The sequence below is a fragment of the Pleurodeles waltl genome, chromosome 4_2, assembly GCF_031143425.1.
Source record: "Pleurodeles waltl isolate 20211129_DDA chromosome 4_2, aPleWal1.hap1.20221129, whole genome shotgun sequence".
NCBI lineage: Eukaryota > Metazoa > Chordata > Amphibia > Caudata > Salamandridae > Pleurodeles > Pleurodeles waltl.
In genome coordinates, this window is record NC_090443.1 from 478,909,226 (window position 1) to 478,930,364 (window position 21,139).

The 21,139-nt window shown below is 49.3% G+C and overlaps 1 protein-coding gene across 1 annotated transcript in view; it reads right to left on the reverse strand.

The window, feature by feature from the left end:
* Window positions 1-21,139, reverse strand: part of LOC138292940 (intercellular adhesion molecule 5-like) — a 191,756-nt gene that overhangs the window by 85,741 nt on the left and 84,876 nt on the right. The gene's annotated exons all lie outside the window — the stretch shown is intronic.

Here is a 21,139-nt window from a genome sequence, read left to right on the forward strand (position 1 = left end):
AATAGGCATACTCTCCCTGTGAGAAAGTGGGTTGTTGGGTGACTGGGGTGTGAGCCCTGGTCAAGCAGAAACAATAATTCTTGTCAGCCTAAGGCAGAAGCAAACATCATATTAACCCCCATCCTCTAGCAGCTTGGCACAGAGCAGTCTCGCTTAACTTGAAGGCAATGTGTAATATATTTTTGCAACACTTGAAACAGTAAAACAGTTAAGACACCACATAAAAAAGATCCTACACCCGGTTAGAAACATAGAACTTAATTTAACAGATAAAACAAAACCAAAACAACAAAAATCCTATCAGTAGAACTTGAGGTATGAATTTTTACACTGTGGTATAGTGCCTAAAAGCATAAGGCTGTTAGATATTATTTGGTTGGCAGTCAGGTTACCCACTGTCCAAGCAATGACCCTCACTCTAGTCAGGGTAAGTTACACACAATCCAAATTATCCTGTGCCCACCCTCTCGTAGCTTGGCACTGAGCAGTCAGGCTTAACTTAGAAGGCAATGTGTAAAGTATTTGTGCAATAAATCATGCAATAATGCAGTATAACACCACAAAAATTCACCACACAGTGTTTAGAAAAATATATAATATTTATCTGGTTAAATGCAGGTCAAAACGATCAAGAATCAATAAGTATACGTTTGGATATCACTGTAAAAATGATATAAAGTGTCTTTAGTGTTTAAAGTCTCTTGCAAGCACAAAGTACCTGGTTTGCGGTCAAATTCTCAGCAAGGGACCGCAGAGGAGGAGATGCATGGAAAACGGGGAGGTGTGCGTCGATTTTTCCGGTGCACACAGACAATACGTCGCTGAGTTTTCACGCAGGGCAGGCTTTCCGGCGATTTCCGACACGTAGACTGGGATCCTCTTCGGGTTGCGGGGTTTTCGGATGCCCCAGGATGTTGCATTAAAATCCTGGGTGCGCAGGACGAAGTAACTGGGGGTGTGTCAATCCGGTGGGGGTTTACGTGGAAATTTCTGCCGCGCGGCAGGCGCTGCGTCAATTCCTCTCAGGAAGTCGGTCTGCGTCGTTCCAGGTCGGCTGTGCGTCGATCCAGTGTGCCGTGCATCGAAGTTCCGGTCGCAGTGCTGGTGCTGCATCGATCTCCTCTTCCGAAAGTCAGGCTGCGTCGTTCCAATTCGGCATGCAGTGATTTTCTCACTGCAATGCAGGCTGTATGTAATTTCTTGCCGGCTGTGCGTCGATTTCCGCCGCACAAGTAGTTCTTTGCAGAGATGAAGTCTTTTTGGTCCTGAGACTTCAAGAAATAGGAGGCAAGCTCTATCCAAGACCTTGGAGAGCACTTCTCAGCAGTGCCAAAGGACAGCAAGGCAGCAGGGCAACAGCAGGGCAGCAGTCCTTTGCAGAGAAGCAGTCAGGTGAGTCCTTTGGGCAGCCAGGCAGTTCCTCTCAGCAGGTTGCAGGTTCTGGTTCAGGGTTTCTTCTCCAGTGGTATCTTGTCCAGAAATGTCTGAGTTGGTTGGGTCAGGGACCCTGCTTAAATACCCAAATGTGCCTTTGAAGTGGTGCAGACTTCAAAGAGTGGCTTAGAAGTGCACAAGGCCCACTTTCAGTTCCATCTTGTCTACCAGGGTCCCAGTAGGGGGTGTGGCAGTCCATTGTGTGAGGGCAGGCCACTGTCCTTTCACATGTAAGTATCAGGCCCTTCACCCTCCCAGCCCAGGAAGACCCATTCAGTATGCAGATGTGTGCAAGTGTGACTGAGTATCCTGTGGTTGGGGTTGTCTGAGTGAAATGCACAAGGGAGCTGTCAACTAACCTAGCCAGACGTGGATTGGAAGGCACAGAAGGATTTAAGTGTAGAGAAATGCTCACTTTCTAAAAGTGGCATTTCTAGAATAGCAATATTAAATCCAACTTCACCATTAAGCAGGATTTTCTATTACCAATCTGGCCATACTAAATATGACCTGGTTACTCCTTTCAGATCAGAATCTACCACTCAAACAGTATATGAGGGTAGCCCTAATGCTATCCTATGAAAGGAGCAGGCCTCACAGCAGTGTAAAACGAATTTAGGAGTTTTACACTACCAGGACATTTAGAACACACATGTTCCTGTCCTGCCTTTTACCTCCATAGCACCCTGCCCTATGGGCTACTGTTGGAAATGACCCTTTTTGCAGGGTCATCCCCAGTCTTTTGACTCCTTCCGCCTATTTTTTCTGACCTGTTTTTGTTGGCTTTAGGACTCTGGGCACTTTGCCACTGCTAACCAGTGCTAAAGTGCATATGCTCTCTGTGTAAAGTGTTCTGTTGATTGGTTAATCCATGATTGGCATATTTTATTTACTGGTAAGTCCCTAGTAAAGTGCACTAGAGGTGCCCAGGGCCTGTAAATCAAATGCTACTAATGGGCCTGCAGCACTGGTTGTGCCACCCACATTAGTAGCCCTGTAAACATAACTCAGACCTGCCATTGCAGTGTCTGTGTGTGCAGTTTTAACCTGCCAATTCGGCTTGGCAAGTGTACCCACCTGCCAGGCCTCAACCTTCCCTTTTACTACATGTAAGGCACCCCTAAGTTAGGCCCTAGGTAGCCGCTGGGCATTGTGCAGTGTATGTTTAAGATAGGACAAATACTAGTGTGTTTTATATGTCCTAACAGTGAAATACTGCCAAATTCGGTTTTCACTGTGTAAGGCCTATCTCTTTTATAGGTTAACATGGGGGCTGCCTTTAAATAACCTTAAAGCACAGATTCCCTTTGAGGGCAGATACAAATGTGGAGTTTAGGGTCTCTAAACTCACAATTTAAAAATACACATTTTAGTGAAGTTGGTTTTTAGATTGTTAGTTTGAAAATGACACTTTTAGATATTAGGCATTTTCTTCCTTAATCCATTCTGTGACTCTGCCTGTTTGTGGATTCCCCGTCTGGGTCAGTTTGACAGATGGGCTGTTCACACCTCTCCTCTAGACAGTGACACAAAGGGGGCTGGGTGTAGCCTGCATATCTGTGCTGGAGGGGAGGGGAGGAGTGGTCACTCATACCTAAAGGACTGTGCCTGCCCTCACACAATGCCGTCTCCGACCCCCTGGTGAGTGGCTGGGGCCTGGCCTGGACAAGGAAGGATCTTGCAAGCACTTGAGACTTTGCTTTGACGTTTGCCAACTTCAAAGGCAGAACTGGGTATAAGAAGAAGACCCAAAACCCCAGAATTTTAGAATTTTTCTGGAATCAAGAGGAACCTCTACCCAGGAGAAGAGCTGAAGAGCTGAAGGAGGAGTACTGTCCCTTTGTTGTGTTGCTTTGCTGGACTGGCCTGCAGTTGCTGCTTCTGTCTGAAAAGAGTGCAAAGGGGGAACTTTGCTGTGTGTCCTGCTTGAGAAAATTCTCAAAGGCCTTGGAGTAGAGCTTGCCTCCTGTTGGAAGTCTCAGGGACACCAAAGGCTTCAGTTTCCTTGACCTGCAGCACTGGGAACTGTGTGTGTTGTGCTGTTCAGGAGGAGAAACCACCGCAACGCCGGCAACGATGCCACAGGCCTGCACCGCGACCTGCCGACGCCACACGGAGTCGCATCACCCTGATTCGCACCGCGACCCTGGTCTCCCCGATGCTGACATTGGAGGACTTCACCGAGCTGCTGCCCGTACCGTGACCTGTGGGCCCTGCACTCCAGCATCGCCTGCTCACACCGCTGCCTGGGCATCCCTGACAACGCCGCTCCTGCTGACACTGGCACCACTGTCTGCACCGTGGCCTGTGGACACCGCTCGTGAGGTACACGAAGCACCGTCCCAACCCGCATGCAGCCCCGGTCCACGACGTCAGCATCATCAACTCATGTGTTGTCACCAGGCATTCTGCCTGCACCATGGCCTGTGGACACCGCTTGTGGAGGTCACGAAGCACCATCCCATCCCCCACCGCTGGCTTGGGCCTACCAATGACAGCGCTTCAGCAACGAGGACGACGCTGCCTGCACCTTTGACCTGTGGACAGCGCACGTCACACTGCTTCACACCACAGCCCTGGTCTCACTGATGCCGCTGGACGCTGTCACCATGCCGCTGCCTGCACCGTGACCTGTAGGCACTGCACGTCGCATCGTCTCGCTTCGCACCGCAGCCCCGACGCCATCCACACCGGCGCACCTGACTTCATCAGCCTGGAGTTCAATCCGCAACGTGTGTGACCTCAAGGGCCCGACGACTCCTGCACTGACACTGCAACGTCAGCGACGCCACTCTCTGGAGCTCACCGCGAGGATCACAACACCCTGCAAATCCAAGGTACTATTTGTGGGTCGTTCCAACACCGGAGCTGGCCCGCAACGCCACAGCCAGCCTGAACTGTTGGTTTTGTTGATCCCGACACCATGATATCCCCAAGTGGAGCTATCGACCTCAAGGAACTGTACTTTTGAGTAAATCTTGCAGAATTCATATTTTTATTACTGTATGTTGGATTTTTATCATAGTTGGTCTTGTTTTATATAGATAAATATTGGCTATTTTTCTAAAACTGGTGTGGTGTCCGTTTATAGTGTTTTCACTTATTACTGTGTGTTATGTGCAAATGCTTTACACATTGCTTCTGAGATAAGCCGGACTGCTTGTGCCAAGCTACCAAGGGGGTGAGCAGGGGTTATCTGAGCGGGTATCTCCCTTATCCTGACTAGAGTGAGGGTCCCTACTTGGACAGGGTGCAAACCGACTGCCAACTAGAGACCCCATTTCTAACAGCTACCTAGGGCCTACCTTAGGGGTGACTTATATGTACAAAAAAGGGGAGTTTAAGGCTTGGCCATTACTTTTAAATGTCGAAGTGGCAGTGAAACTGCACACACAGGCCCTGCCATGGCAGGCCTGAGACATGGTTAGAGGGCTACTTATGTGGGGGGCACAAGCAGTACTGCAGCCCACTAGTAGCATTTAATTCACAGGCCCTGGGCACATGTAGTGCACTTGACTAGGGACTTACAAGTAAATTAAATAAGCCAATTGGGTATGAGCCAATGTCACCATGTTTTAAGGAGAGAGCATATGCACTTTAGCACTGATTAGCAGTGGTGTGCAGAGTCCTAAAGCCAGCAAAAATGAGGTCAGAAAAAGAGAAGGAGGAAGGCCAAAGGTTTGGGGGTGACCCTGCAGAAAGGCCATTTCCAACAAGCGCCAACCAGGGATATCAGGTTGCGCCAAAAGTTCAGGCCGACCACCATGGAGAGGGAGTCTGCTACAGGGACCCACTTAGGCCTGCTGAACAAAGTACCTTAATCCTGGTTGCAGAGCATTATGTGGATCCAAGCTGAAGATGCGTCGCTCAGCGGTTGCACAGCGGTTGTGATCCATTGGTTCCGAGACGTGGTGAGGCTGTGGTGCAAGGTCCTAGTGCATCGACATCAAGGATCCTATTGACCGGGCTTGTGATGTGAAGGCTGGTGTCGAGGATAAGTCGGGCAGCCTAGGCCATGCATCGGTTCTACTGAGGAATACGCCATTTAGCAGAGAGGATGCATCGGTTCTGCTGGGAAACATCTTAGGCCCACTTCCAAGGGTCCAGGGTGAGGGTGGCACGACTTGGTAGGGTAGAGTCCATGTGCATCAGGGGGCTTGGAAGTCTTTTATTTCCCTGAGACTTCCGTTCAGGAGGCCAGCCAACTAGCCCTTGGAGTCACTCTGGATTCTGGGTTGGAGAGATGCAGGTCCAGTCCTCCTCACTCACAGACAGGAGGGCAGCAGGCAACAGGTCAGCAAAGCAGGAGTCCAGCAGAGTACAGTCCAGCAAGGTGGCAGCACATCAGCAGTACAGCAGTCCTTCTTCCTAGCAGAGTATCCACAGGTCCAGAAGTGTACTGAAGTGGTGGTTTCCGAGGATCAGTTCTTATACCCAGTTCTTGAAGTGCACAGAGGTCCTGCCCTGGCTCCAGACTAACTACAGGAGGTATGCAGCACTTTGTGTGGGGATAGGACGCATCCTATTCAGGTGTAAGTGAGTCTGTGCCAGCTCCTCCCTTCTATCCTGCTCAGGATGGCCCATCAAGCCACAGCTAAGCTCCCATTGTGTAGCTGTTTAGGAGGAATACACAAAGCCCACCTGCCAATTACACCCAGTCAGGTGACCAGAGACTGGCTGGCTGCAGGTACCAAATGGCTAAGGAAAGAAAATGCCAATTTTCTAAAAGTGGTCTTTTCAGTTTTTGCATTTTAAAACCTGACTTGGCCATAAGTTAGGATTTTAAATTGTGATTCCAGAGACACGAAACTCAAAGGGGTTATCTCTTCCCAGTTGGAAGTTACACATATAAAGTGTCATAAGGCAATTCCAATGTTAACTTTTGGGAGAGACAGGCCTTGCACTGGTGAAAAACGAACGTAAGAGTTTTTCACCACCAGCACAAGTAAAACTAAAACGTACATGTCCTACTTTTTAAGTGCACTGTACCTTGTCTCTGGGCTGTCCATGGCCTACCTACGAGTGACCTATGAATTAAAAAGGAACGTTTAGGCCTGGCAAAAGATTTGTTTTGCTAGGTCGAAATGGCAGTTTAAAACTGCAAACACAGGCTCTGCAATGGCAGGCCTGAGAGAACTTTAAAGGGCTACTTAAGCGGGAGGCACAATCAGTGCTGCAGGCTCACTAGCAGCATTTAAATTACAGACCCTGGACACATGTAGTGCACTTTACTAGGGGCTTATAAGTAAATTAAATATGCCAATTGGGTATATGCCAACGTTACCATGTCTTAGGACAAGAGCACAAGCACTTTAGCACTGGTAAAGTGCACAGAATCCTAAGGCCACCAAAATGAAGTCAGAAAAAATGGGAGGTTTGAAGGCAAAAAGTTTAGGGGAGACCACACCAAGGATGCCAGGTCTAACACTCACCTCCTCTAGAATGTAGCAATTTTAGTTTTATTACTTATAACCTTTAAATTTGTAAGGTAGGGGTTTGCAACAAAGATGCATCCCTGCTAAAGCCAACCTGTTGGCGTTGACAATGAATGTTACATAGCCAAACTAGACTGCCTGTTGGTAACGGAAAGAGGGTGAGATTTCAGTCCGACTGGGGCTTATGTAATATTTGTCAGGAGGAGGCTGCTGTCCCTGAATGGGAAGAAGAACTGTCTGAAATGTGTTTGGCTCTTCAGCTCTACTAGAAATCTCCCCATTTCCCTTCAGGCTCGCCATCATCCGGATTAGAAATATAGTGCTGAGTGTTTGTACCCTCGCATCAGAAAACTACAGCTGTAACATCTTTTGTGACCTGACTGTTATCAAAGACAATTGCTAGAAACAGCCCATAAAGCTGTACAGGACACAAAATAATTTTTGGTCAGGTAGTATGTTTTTCAAATAAAGGAAAATCTAACCTATGCAATTCCAGTGTTTTTCTCATTGAAACAAACTTCTGCAGGTCGTTGAAATACATAAAACATTCGCACTTCCATCAGGGACCCAGATTGGTTAGTAAGATTATGGGAGTGTGAGCCTCAGATTTCTCAACAATCATGCTGATTAAAGTATGTAATATGTGAAGCATGGCAGGAGCTTAAGGAGCAGTAAGAAGGGAGAAGAGCACGTATTGTGAGGGGTGCTTAAAACTAACTTTTTTGTAAACTAACCATTATTTAAGCGCTTTAAAACAGAGGTAAATGAGTGTGTGTGTTTTTGTCTGCATGTGTATGTAAAAATCCCAAATGAAATCTGACAAATCTGACAAAAACCTCACAATACCGATCACCTGTACCCAACTATTTATTTCATAATACATTTATTAGGGGGGTTTATCACCCCAAGCACCCCCCTTGACTTACATAAGGTTCTTCTCATTAGATGCTTGTTAAAAATAATTATTTCTTCAAAGCTGTGCAAATTCAAGATATAAAAGATATAAAAACACATCAAAGTAATTCTTTTTTAGGTCGCGCCTACACAGCGCTGCAAGACTTGTTGTATGGAGAATAGGACTTTGCTCCCGCCTGCCGCTTACAATAGGTTGAAGGCAGTGTTGCTCTTGTTTTGCTGCCTCCTAACTGGTTTAGCAGCTAATTTGTCACTTCCTGTACTTGGCTGAGGAGCATGAGCCAAGTACAGTTTAACTACGCCTGGATTGTTTTTCTGTTGTTTGGATGGACTATTTTTCTTTGTTTCCTGCCTCTCAGGTTTGTCAGTAAGCACTTGTGTTCATGCTCGTGGTTCATTTTCCACGTTTGCCCTTCACTTGGTCTTTACATTATCAGTAATTACAAGTAGTTGTGTCATACGTGTGTTTTGTACATTTTTTATAAAGCATTAAATTGACCCAAGAATGACTCCTCAACAGCGGCTCTCCCTGCACAGCGGGAGAGCTGATTCTACAATATTTACTGCACTCGGGGAAACTCACCCTATAATGCTTTGTAGGCATTCCTTTTACAACGTATGTTTGCCCATGAGTCAGCTTGTGGTGGTACTAGGACAAAGGGACCAATACCAAAACATTCAGAACAATGTTCCCTTTCTGTCCAGGCCATCTTGTGGGTCACACTAAAACATAACCTCTTCCACCATGCAATGCAAATTTAAACTCTCTTATAGCTGGAACTTTTGTTTTTACAGATAATAGGAGTTTGTGTTATAAGTGCCTTGTTTGTAATAATATTCTGACATCCTTGCTTGACCTGAAAATGTGTAAAGCACTATGCTCTCCAAGGGATGAAGGATGGTTATCGCCCGAAAGCACTACTAACTCAGTTGGCGCCACAGGTACATCTAGCCACAACCAGTGGCATTGCACCTTCTGCTAATGTACAAACACAGTTTGTTTCTGATAAAGGTTCTTTGTCATCCTTTTTTCATGTGATTATGCCCTCTAGAAGGTGACTATATGGTTACATGACCATGTTACGTTTCTTCCGAATGTTATTTTAATGTGGTGCTCTGTAGGGGCTGTTCGGACCATTACAGTATAATGCCAAGTGTATGAAGGAATGCAAAAACACAGTTTATTTCTGATAAAGGTTTAATGTGGGACATGGCTAAATATTTCAGCCATATCACTGAGAACCTGGTACTTCTCCAGCAGTTTCCAGGTTTTGGGAACATTCTGAGCTTCTGACATCAGAAGAAGTTCTGGCAGTGTTCTGAGTGCTTTTGGCTCCACAGGGACATCTAACCACGGCCAGTGGAACTGCACCTTCTGCTGCTGACTCTACAGGGACATCTAACCACGACCTGCGGCACTGCTTCCTTCTGCCACAGATTCCACAGTTCAATGATATTTAAAAGACCTGCTAGACCTGAAAATGTGTAATACACTTTGCCCTCAAGGGGCTAAATATATGGTTACATTGCAATGTTCTTTATCATTCTTTTTTATGTGATTATGCCCTCTGTGAGGTGAATATATGGTTATGTGACCATGTTTCTTCCAAGTGCTATTTTTACTGTGGTGCTCTGTAGGAGCTGTTCAGACTATTACAGTCTAATGCCGAGCGTTTGAAGGAATGCACAAACACAGTTTATTTCTGATAAAGGTTTAATGTGCTGCATGGTTAAATATTTATAAGGTCCCAAATTCGAGATAGTCATTATCATTTACAACGCCAACAGCTCTAAATCTCGCTAATGCAAGACCTATTGCATTGCAAATGCTTGTTACATAAGGAAACCAGGCTGTCCCAGAGTGTTTGAATAACAAATATAAATATTATCCATATGAATGATGCTATTTCAAACAAGCATTGGCAAAGCCAATAGGTCACACCTATGCAATGGCTGTTGGCTTTGTCAATGCGTCTTAGCTGTGTTGTAAACCAGTATGGCTGCTGTTCAGCATGACTAAAGGTTAGCAGCATAGAGGAGAGTGATGTAGAGTGGCGTAGAATGGAATGACATATAGTGTTGTGGAGTGGGGTAGAGTGGAATGGAATGGCGTAGCATAGAGTGGAGTGCCATGGAGTGATGTAGAGTGGCATGGAGCATCGTGGTGTGTTGTTGAGTAGAGTGTCAGACAGTGATGCAGTATGAAGTGGAGGGACAGAGAGTGGAGAAGAGTGTCACAGAGTGTCATAGGAAAGAGGGGTGTAGAGTGGAATAAAATGTCATGGAGTAGAGGGTAATAGAGTGGAGTGGCCTAGAGTGGCATGGAGGGTTCTAGAGTGGCATGGTATAGAATGACATAGCGTAGAGTCGAGAGGAGGGTTGTAGAATGGAGTGTAGAGGAAAGGGTCGTAAAGGATCATGGAGTGGCATAGAGTGGAGTACAGTGGAGTGGCATGGAGTGGGGTAGAGTAGTGTTGAGTGAAGTGGCGTGCAGTAGAGTGTCATGGAGGAGAGGGACGTAGAGTGAAGTGTTGTAGAGTAGTGTGCTATAGAGTGGAGTCGAGTGGTGTAGAGTGGAGCTGAGTGATGTAGAGTGGAGTAGCATATTGTGAAATGGAGTAGAGCTGAGTGGATGGGTGTAGACTGTCGTGGAGTGGAGTAGAGTGGAGTGGCAGACAGAGGAGTAGAGTGGCGTAAAGCGGAGTGGAGTAGAATGGCGTCCATTGTCATATCGTGGAGTGCCGTAGAGTGGAGGGACCTAGAGAAGAGTGGCAAAGATTGGCATAGCATAGAGTGAAGTGTTGTGGAGTGTCATAGAGTGGAGCAAAGTGTTTTTGAGTGGCGTAGAGTTGAGTGCCAAGGAGTGGAATGCTCTAGTTAAAAGGGGTAGCATAGAGTAGAGTAAAGTCAAGTGTCATAGAGTGTCATAGAGTGAAGTGGCATAGTGTGGAGTGACGTGGAGTGGCATAGACAGGAGTAAAGTGGCATAGAGTACCATAGAGGTTTGAAGAATGACAGTGTGTCATAGAGTAGAGTGTTGAACAGTGGAGTGGTGTGTAGTGCCATAGAGTTGAGTGTCGTAGGAAGGAGTGGCATAGAGTGGTGTAAAATGTTGTTGAGTGGGGTGGCTCAGAGTGGAGTAGAGTGTCGTACAGTAAAATGGAGTAAAGTGTCAATGAGTGAAGTATTGTGGTGTGTCGTAGAGTGACGAGTGGCATAGATTGGAGTAGAGTGGAATGGAATGGTGTAGAGTGGCATAGAGTGTGGTGAAGTAGAGTGTCGTGGAGTGGCACAGAGTGGAGTGACGTGGAGTGGAGACGCATGGGGTGGAATGGAGTATAGGGGCATAGAGTGGTGTAGAGTGGAGTGGTATAGAGTAGAGGAGAGTGGAGTAGAGTGGTGTGGAGTGGCATAGAGCAGAGTGGCATAGCATAGAGGGGAGTAGAGTGTCATAAAAAATAACACTGTTCAGCCTTCCTCCAGCACAACCCAGTACCAATCATGATTTTCACACAAATCGTTTTCCTCTGAAGTCAGAAAAAGAAAGGTAAACACCACGGACCTGATTTATTAAAAATTAGCGCCCCCTTTATTTAATTTTTTGACGAAAAAGTTGCGCAAACTTACAAAATATAATTAGATTTTGTAAGTTTGCGCCCCTTTTGCATCAAAAAATGACATAAAGGTGGCGCTAACTTTTCATAAGTCAGGCCCCAAGTGCCCTCGGAAGATAGAGCCTGACATTTGACCTCTGTCTTTGAATGCACATCAAATGTGACAAGATAAGAATTACATTTCAAGGGCTGTTTACAGAAAATTAATATTCATAGAAGAATAGAAGGAGCAGTGCTAAACAGGCTATACTCCACAGAAGGGACTAATCCAAGCTAGACTGCCTAAAACAAATAAAGGTAGCAAATAGAAAGAGAGTTGCTTCATCACCAGCAGACATTACTATGGTAATGCACTATAGGTCAGCATCTCCAGCCACCTCACTCAAGGACTTCAAAACATCCAGAGCACCACTGCCAGACTCATCTTAGACATCCCCAAAAGGGCACATATCAAACCCTGCTTCACAGAACTGCATTGGCTACCAATCCAAAAATGCAGCAAATTCAACCTCCTCACCCATAACTACAAAGCTCTCCACAAAACACAACCAACCTACCTCAAGTACCGACTCTAACTCTACCAACCCTCCAAATGGCTTCTCTGTGCCTTGCACGAATCCTCAGCATCTGCAGAAGCAAAACAAGAGGTTGTGCTTTCTCCTTCATTGCAATGAAAAGCTGGAACAAATTCCCTCTTCATATCTGAACCACCACTCCACTCCTCAACTTCCTCAAGAAGCTGAAGACCTAGATGATCATCTGTGAGCACCAACAAACCTAAGCTGTTACTCTGCCTCCTGGATACCTTCAAGGGTGATATATTCATAACATAACAAAGAATAGTCTCCAGCAGTTTGCAAACTGGACTGTGAACGTTTGTGCCTCCTGTCCCCTAGTGCAGGCTAACTCAGTAGTTTAAATGCATGTTGCTCTCAACAGTTCCAGGTAGGTGGTGGATGTGGTTGCACCCTCCCACCTTTGCTATGTGGTCACTCTCTCCTAGATAATCTACAGGATAGTCAAAATGACAGCCACATGGTGGGGAGACAGTGTTAAACTCAAGAATAGATGAGACAGTATGTCCCTAAACTGAAGACTCAACACAGCATTTCAAAATGCAGTCACTACTGAAGAATGAGTCAAAAAGTGACTTTGAGATCAGTAATTTTAGAAAACCATGAAGGTTATTACAATATTAAAGTACAATACAGAAAAATGAAAAATGCAAATCTCATTGAAGCAGTCAAAAGACATGGCAATCAACTGGCATGAAGGATCTCAGAGTTCAATCAAACTACAGCATCAAGCAAAATATGAAAAAATACACTAAGTTCCAAAAGTGCAGCAAATCAAAACAGAATCGGACAGCATACCGAGTAGAAACTACAAAATCACTGGCTCACCCCCAAGCCTGAGAATTTATTTTGCCAATTTCGCAACAGACAATGATGGAAACTGCAATATCAGCACCGTGCGAGCAAATATGTAATTATTTTGACAAATCACATTTCAGTCTTTAAAACATCTGGAATATTGACTCCCGTTGTGAACTAATGTCATCCAGAGGTATCAGAACAAACTAGGGACATAAACAATAGAAATGAGTCGTGAGTGAATGCAATACAGTGTGCTACCAGAAAGAGTCTTGGAAAGTAATAAAGGCTTCCTCTAAACAGAGCTTCAAGAACAACTTGCCATACAAAATAAGCAGCGCACATTTTGCTGTGTGCTATGTTAATGAGAAATAAAAACACACAATGATTATAAAGTCGGCAGCTATATTTAAAAAGATTGTGCCGACGCCTAGTTGAGGCCTGGTTAGCATTAGGCTATAAAATCAGTATTACACATCACAACTTTTTCGTTTCAATTGCAAATGACTCATGAATAGTTCAAACAGCACTGTGGACTGGTTGTGGGCAGGTGCTCAGCCGAGTTAGTTGCAGCCTTAATTGTGATTAGTCTCACTACGATATATTTGAGCAGTGGCAGCCCATGGGCACGTTGGGCTCTCTATTAAGTGGTACCGCACTCTTTACTATTTGTTGACAGAACCAAATAAGCAAGCCAGCAGCCCATTGGTGGGTGACATCTTCAGGTGCAAAATTGATACATCTTGTTAGTTGATCATTCCTCCTCTTTGCCTCTAGAAGCCTTTCATAGCTGCTGATGTGACATCTCTTCTTGGCTAGGAGGTAACTCCCTAAAAAATCAACAGTGAGAAGATGGAGTTTCTCTGCTGCTAAATAGCTAGTCCACTTACCTCATTACCATCTGATTTCTAGCCAATGGCCAGCAATCCTGTTCCTGAGGCCTCTTGAGCAGTTTGAAATGTAAGAGTATCTCTGGATACAAATCTTTTGTTTACTTCACATGTGGAAAAGCTGTCTTCCACCTTCTTTGCTTTGGTGTGACTCCCTCACAAAATCTTACCACTCCTCCCACTTCATTGCTGTCCTCTGGTGGTCCAATCATTGTTACTTGGTGCACATGACTACCTGGTGAAATGGCTATATCCTATTCAGACAGTGGCTGCCAAGCTAGCACTGTCTCATCTCCACTTTTTTTCCATCCTCTGATGCTCTTAATTCCTTCTACTGGCATCTGGTGCCTAAAAGGATACAATTTAAATCCTTGCGTATTGTACATCAGGTAGGGCCCTGTTTTCTTCATACAAGATTTTCACTGTACACATCTAGGCCCATATTTTTACATTTTGACGCAAATCTGCGCTAGAGCAAATTTACGTCAAAAAGTATAACGCCGGCTACCGCCATTCCAACGCACCAGCCAGACAATATATTTATGGAATGACGCTAGCCGGCGCTGCGGCCTGGTTAGCGTCAAGATAAATTACGCTAATCGGGCAGCGGAGCTGTAGGCCAGAATGGGGGTTGTGCGTGAATGAATGGTGCAAGTCAGGTTAGCGTAAAAAATGTTGACTCTAACCTGACTAGCGTCAGTTTTTGACGCACAACCTAAGACAGGAGTCATGTCCCCTGCCCAATGGCAATGGCCAGGGGACTTCTGTCCCCTGGGCATGGCCATTGGGCACAGTGGCATGTAGGGGGGCCCAAGTTAGGCCCCCTATGCCACTTTAAAATTAAAAAATAAAATACTTACCTCTACTTACCGTAGATGGGTCCCCCCATCCAGAGGTGTCCTCCAGGGGTGGGTGAGGGTGACAGGGGGTGTCCCAGGGGGCAGGGAAGGGTCCCTGTGGACTGCTTCCATGGTCCGAGACCATGTAAATGAGCCCACAGGTCCTCTAAAGCCTGCCCTGACTCAGGCGTTAAAAAATGGCACTAATCAGGATTAGCGCCATTTTATAAGGCCCACCTCTTCCTGTGTGTCATTTTGGCGCAGGAGTATAAATAAGGCGCAAATGCCTTAGTGTCATTTTTTGCAGGGGAACGCCTACCTTGCATGTCATTAGCGCAAGGTAGGTTTCCACGTACAAGAAATGACGCACACTCCATAACTTTGACGCTAGATGGGTCTAGCGCCAAAGTATAAATATGGAGTTAAGTTTGCGCTGGATTTGTGTAAAACAAATCCGGCACAGAGTATAAATATGCCCCCTAATCTCCTGCTGCGCTCTTTTTTTATCCTTTGACATTTATCCTTTAAGAAACATATTCCTACCATGTAAGTTATACAAGCGGGGGTTAGGGTTCAGAAGGCATTACGTGCAGAAGGCTCCAGGACACATCTCCCAAACTCCACCCCTGAATTAGCCCACATAGACTGAGCCCTATACATGGAAAAGATGCAGTGCCCTAAATCGTGGACTACAGGCAGTAAGCGGGACGCCCCTGGACAGAAACCTTACCAGGGGGTCCCAAATATAATCAAAGCTCCTTCTAGAGTTATCCAGTTTGTCAGCTAAACGCTCCATAGCAAGCCCACGCCAAAGTCTGGCATACCACAATGTCATTGGGGGCGGATCCTTTTTCTTCCAGTATGATGCTAGGACCGTCTTAGCTGCCCCCAATGCCAGCCAAAGGATAGAGCGATCCCCATGTGTTTGATGTTGCAGCTCAGGAGCGCGCAGACCCAATAGAACATGGGCTTGTGATGTAGGAATAGGGTATCCCAGAATCTCTTTTAAATGTGACAGAATTTCACTCCAATAGGGCTTAATAACAGGACAGTCCCACCATATATACCTAAAATCTCCCAACATCCCACAACCACGCCAACATCTATCCTATGTCTGAGAAAAGAGTTTCTTAAGCTTCTCCGGGTAAAGATACTAGTTATAAAGAAGTTTATAATGAGCTGCCCTAGTCCCCATGGAATGGTTATATTTGACTATATCCTGTATCAATCAATCATTCGCATTTATAAAGTGCGCTACTCACCCATAAAGGGTCTCAAGGCGCTGGGGGTCTGGGGGGGGTCAGTGCTTGAAGAGCCAGGTCTTGAGCTGCCTTCTGAAGGAGAGGTGTTCAGGTATGGCGCGAAGGTGGCTGGGCAGAGAGTTCCAGGTCTTCGCTGCCAGGAAAGAGAAGGATCTTCCTCCGGCGGTGGCTTTGCGGATGCGGGGTACGGCTGCCAGGGCCTGTCCGGCAGATCGTAGAGTGCGCGGAGGAGTGTAGAAGGAGACGCGGTTGTTGATGAGTTTGGGTCCGAGGTTGTGAAGGGCTTTGTGTGCGTGGGTGAGGAGTCGGAAGGTGATCCTCTTGTTGACGGGGAGCCAATGGAGTTTTTTCAAGTGTCATGAGATGTGGTGGTGGCGAGGGATGTCCAGGATGAGTCTTGCGGCAGCGTTTTGGATCCGTTGGAGTTTCCTCAGCAGCTTGGTGGTGATGCCCGCGTACAGGATGTTCCCGTAGTCCAAGCGACTGGTGACGAGGGCGTGGGTGACAGTCTTCCTGGTGTCGGTGGGGATCCAGCGGAAGATCTTGCGGAGCATGCGTAGGGTGTTGAAGCATGCGGAGGTCACTGAGTTCACCTGTCTGGTCATGGTGAGGGATGAGTCCAGGATGAAGCTGAGGTTGCGTGCGTGGTCGGTGGGTTGGGGAGTGCTGCCTAGGGCGGGGGGCCACCAGGAGTCGTCCCATGCGGTGGGGGTGGGGCCGAGGATGAGGACCTCCGTCTTGTCGGCGTTCAGTTTCAGGCGGCTGTCTGTCATCCAGTTCGCCACTTCCTTCATTCCTTCATGAAATCTGGTCCTAGCTGAGGTGGGGTTGTTTGTGAGGGATAAGATGAGCTGGGTGTCGTCGGCGTATGATATTAGGTCGAGTCCGTGTTTGCGTGCGATGTTCGCCAGGGGGGTCATGTGGATGTTGAAGAGAGTGGGGCTGAGGGAGGATCCTTGAGGTACGCCGCAGATGATCTCCGTGGCTGTGGATCTGAAGGGGGGCAGGCGGACTCTGAGTCCTTCCGGAGAGGAAGGAGATGATCCATTCGAGGGCCTTGCCTCTGATGCCGGCGTTGCTGAGGCGTCGTATCAGGGTGCGGTGGCAGACCGTGTCGAAGGCTGCGGAGAGGTCCAGGAGTACGAGGGCCATGGTCTCACCCTTGTCGGTCAGGGCTCTGATGTTGTCCGTGGCTGCGATGAGGGCGGTTTCGGTGCTGTGGTTGGTCCTGAAACCAAACTGTGTGGGGTCGAGGGAGTCGTTGGTTTCCAGGGCGTTGGTGAGTTGAGTGTTGACAATTTTCTCAATCACTTTGGCGGGGAACGGCAGGAGAGAGATGGGCCGGAAGTTTTTGAGTTCGGTGGGGTCTGCTGTGGGTTTCTTTAAGAGGGCGTTGAACTCTGCGTGTTTCCAGCTCTCCGTGAAGGTGGCGGTGGTGAGGGAGGCATTGATGACATCTCGGAGGTGCGGTGCGATGATGTCGTCGGCTTTGTTGTAGATGTGGTGCGGGCAGGGGTCCGATGGGGATCCGGAGTGGATCGAGTTCATGACGCGGGTGGTCTCCTCGGTGGTGGTTGGGCTCCAGGTGAGGATGGTGGCGATGTCGGTAGCGGGTTCCGGGGGGGGTTCGCGTCGGTGGTCGGGAAGCTGTTGTATATGTCGGTGATCTTGTGGTGGAAGAAGGTCGAGAGGGAGTCGCAGAGGTCCTGTGATGGAGGGATGGAGTTGTTTTCTGCGTCCGGGTTGGAGAGCTCTTTGACGATGCCAAATAGTTCCTTGCTGTTGTGGGCGTTGTTGTCAAGTCTGATCCGGTAGGCTGTTTTTCGTGCGGCGCGGAGGCGTTGGTGGTGTTGGCGGGTGGCGTCCTTGAGAGCTGACATGTTCTCTTCGGTCTGGTTGAGGCGCCACGTCTTCTCGCGGGCGCGGCATTCTTTCTTGGAGTCCTTGAGGTCGGGGGTGAACCAGGAGTTTTTCTTGTGGTTGTTGGTGCTGGCTTGAGTTTTCAGGGGGGCCAGGAGGTTGGCGCAGTCGGAGATCCAGTTGGTGAGGTTGTTGGCGGCTTCGTTTGGGTCGGTGGTGCTGGTGGGTCGGTTCTGGGAAAGGGTTGATGCGAGCTGATCCGTGGTGATACGATTCCAGTGTCTTCTTGGTGGTTGCTGGGTGTGGTGGTGCACAGTGGTCTTCTTGAAGATGAAGTGGACGCAGCTGTGGTCCGACCAGGTGAGTTCGGTGGTGTGGCTGAAGGTGATGTGTTTGCTGGAGGAGAAGATGGGGTCGAGCGTGTGTCCGGCGTAGTGGGTGGGGGTGTTGACTAGCTGATTCAGTCCCAGGTTGGTGAGATTGTCCAGTAAGGCGGTGGTGTTGTTGTCGGTGAGGTTCTCCAGGTGAAAGTTGAGGTCTCCTAGGAGGATGTAGTCGGTGGACGAGAGTGCGTGAGGGTTGACGAAGTCTGCGATGTCTTCGCTGAACTTGGTGCGGGGTCCTGGTGGTCTGTACATGAGGGTGCCTCTGAGGGTGGTCTTGGGGTCGCTGTGGATCGTGAAGTGGAGATGTTCGGCGTCGGGGAGTGAGTTGTCGGTGTCGGTTGAGATGCGGATGGAGTTTGTGTGCGATGGCGATGCCTCCTCCGATGCGGTTGGTGCGGTCTTTCCGGATGATTTTGTAGCCGTCGGGGATGGCTATGGCGATGTCGGGTGCCGAGGAGGGATTCATCCAGGTCTCGGTGAGGAAGGCGATGTCCGGGTTCGTAGAGTTGATGAGGTTCCACAGTTCGATGGCGTGCCTGTGGACGGATCGGGTGTTGACCAGGATGCAGTGGAGATTGCTTCCGGGGGAGTCGTTCTTGACGGGAGCGGTGTTGGTCCGTAGGCAGGTGAAGTGACAGTTGCTGCAGGTGAAGGGTCCGTGGGTCCGTTTGGGGGGGGCGCGGTAGCAGCCCGGAGTGCGGCCGGGGTTGAGGTTGACGAGGGTGGCGGAGTCGTAGGTCAGGCGGGGGGCGCGGGGGCCAGGGGTTCGGGCGCTGTGCGCGGTCCAGGCGCGGACGGGCGCAGACGGGCTTGCCTTAGGCGCGCCTTCGGCGCGCCAGCGGCGCGCCCGCTGCGCGCGACCGCCATTTAAGGGGTAGCCGGGGAGGCGGGGTCAGCTGGGAGGCGGGAGGAGGGCGGGGTAGGGCGAAAAAAGTGGCAAAAAAGCGGCGGGAAAAAGGCTCTGAAGGCGAGGAGGCCTAGAAAAATGGCAAAGTGCCGAAAGGCGCAGAAAAACAGGAAAAACAAGGGGGAGACGGCGGGAGGGCAAGGGGGACGGCACTCAGAAGATGCAGGCACTCAGGGATACAGAAGAAAACCAGGGGAGCGCGATCACAGAACACAGGCACTCGGGGATACAGAAGGAAAAAAGGGGAGCGCGATCACACAGCACAGGCACTCGGGGATACAGAATGAAAAAAAGGGGAGCGCGAACGCAGACACACGGCAACACAGACACTCGGGGCACAGGCAGCGATGCAGGCAAAAGAGAAGGCAGAACAGGGGATCTGGATCTGGTGGCGCTGTGAGGACAGGGGAGCGACCTACCCTGGGGTCAAGGGTCGCTACTACTGCCTCGCAGCGGCCGCCATTTAAGGGGTAGCCGGGGAGGCGGGGTCAGCTGGGAGGCGGGAGGAGGGCGGGTAGGGCGAAAAAAGCGGCAAAAAAGCGGCGGGAAAAAGGTTCCGAAGGCGAGGAGGCCTAGAAAAATGCCGAAGTGCCGAAAGGCGCAGAAAAACAGGAAAAACAAGGGGGAGACGGCGGGAGGGCAAGGGGGACGGCACTCAGAAGATGCAGGCACTCGGGGATACAGAAGAAAACCAGGGGAGCGCGATCACACAACACAGGCACTCGGGGATACAGAAGGAAAAAAGGGGAGCGCGATCACACAGCACAGGCACTCGGGGATACAGAAGGAATAAAAGGGGAGCGCGAACGCAGACACACGGCAACACAGACACTCGGGGCACAGGCAGCGATGCAGGCAAAAGAGAAGGCAGAACAGGGGATCTGGATCTGGTGGCGCTGTGAGGACAGGGGAGCGACCTACCCTGGGGTCAAGGGTCGCTACTACTGCCTCGCAGCGGCCGCCATTTAAGGGGTAGCCGGGGAGGCGGGGTCAGCTGGGAGGCGGGAGGAGGGCGGGTAGGGCGAAAAAAGCGGCAAAAAAGCGGCGGGAAAAAGGCTCCGAAGGCGAGGAGGCCTAGAAAAATGGCGAAGTGCCGAAAGGTGCAGAAAAACAGGAAAAACAAGGGGGAGACGGCGGGAGGGCAAGGGGGACGGCACTCAGAAGATGCAGGCACTCGGGGATACAGAAGAAAACCAGGGGAGCGCGATCACACAACACAGGCACTCGGGGATACAGAAGGAAAAAAGGGGAGCGCGATCACACAGCACAGGCACTCGGGGATACAGAAGGAAAAAAAGGGGAGCGCGAACGCAGACACACGGCAACACAGACACTCGGGGCACAGGCAGCGATGCAGGCAAAAGAGAAGGCAGAACAGGGGATCTGGATCTGGTGGCGCTGTGAGGACAGGGGAGCGACCTGCCCTGGGGTCAAGGGTCGCTACTACTGCCTCGCAGCGGCCGCCATTTAAGGGGTAGCCGGGGAGGCGGGGTCAGCTGGGAGGCGGGAGGAGGGCGGGTAGGGCGAAAAAAGCGGCAAAAAAGCAGCGGGAAAAAGGCTCCGAAGGCGAGGAGGCCTAGAAAAATGGCGAAGTGCCGAAAGGTGCAGAAAAACAGGAAAAACAAGGGGGAGACGGCGGGAGGGCAAGGGGGACGGCACTCAGAAGATGCAGGCACTCGGGGATACAGAAGAAAACCAGGGGAGCGCGATCACACAACACAGGCACTCGGGGATACAGAAGGAAAAAAGGGGAGCGCGATCACACAGCACAGGCACTCGGGGATACAGAAGGAAAAAAAGGGGAGCGCGAACGCAGACACACGGCAACACAGACACTCGGGGCACAGGCAGCGATGCAGGCAAAAGAGAAGGCAGAACAGGGGATCTGGATCTGGTGGCGCTGTGAGGACAGGGGAGCGACCTGCCCTGGGGTCAAGGGTCGCTACTACTGCCTCGCAGCGGCTGCCATTTAAGGGGTAGCCGGGGTCAGCTGGGAGGCGGGAGGAGGGCGGGTAGGGCGAAAAAAGCGGCAAAAAAGCGGCGGGAAAAAGGCTCCGAAGGCGAGGAGGCCTAGAAAAATGGCGAAGTGCCGAAAGGCGCAGAAAAACAGGAAAAACAAGGGGGAGACGGCGGGAGGGCAAGGGGGACGGCACTCAGAAGATGCAGGCACTCGGGGATACAGAAGAAAACCAGGGGAGCGCGATCACACAACACAGGCACTCGG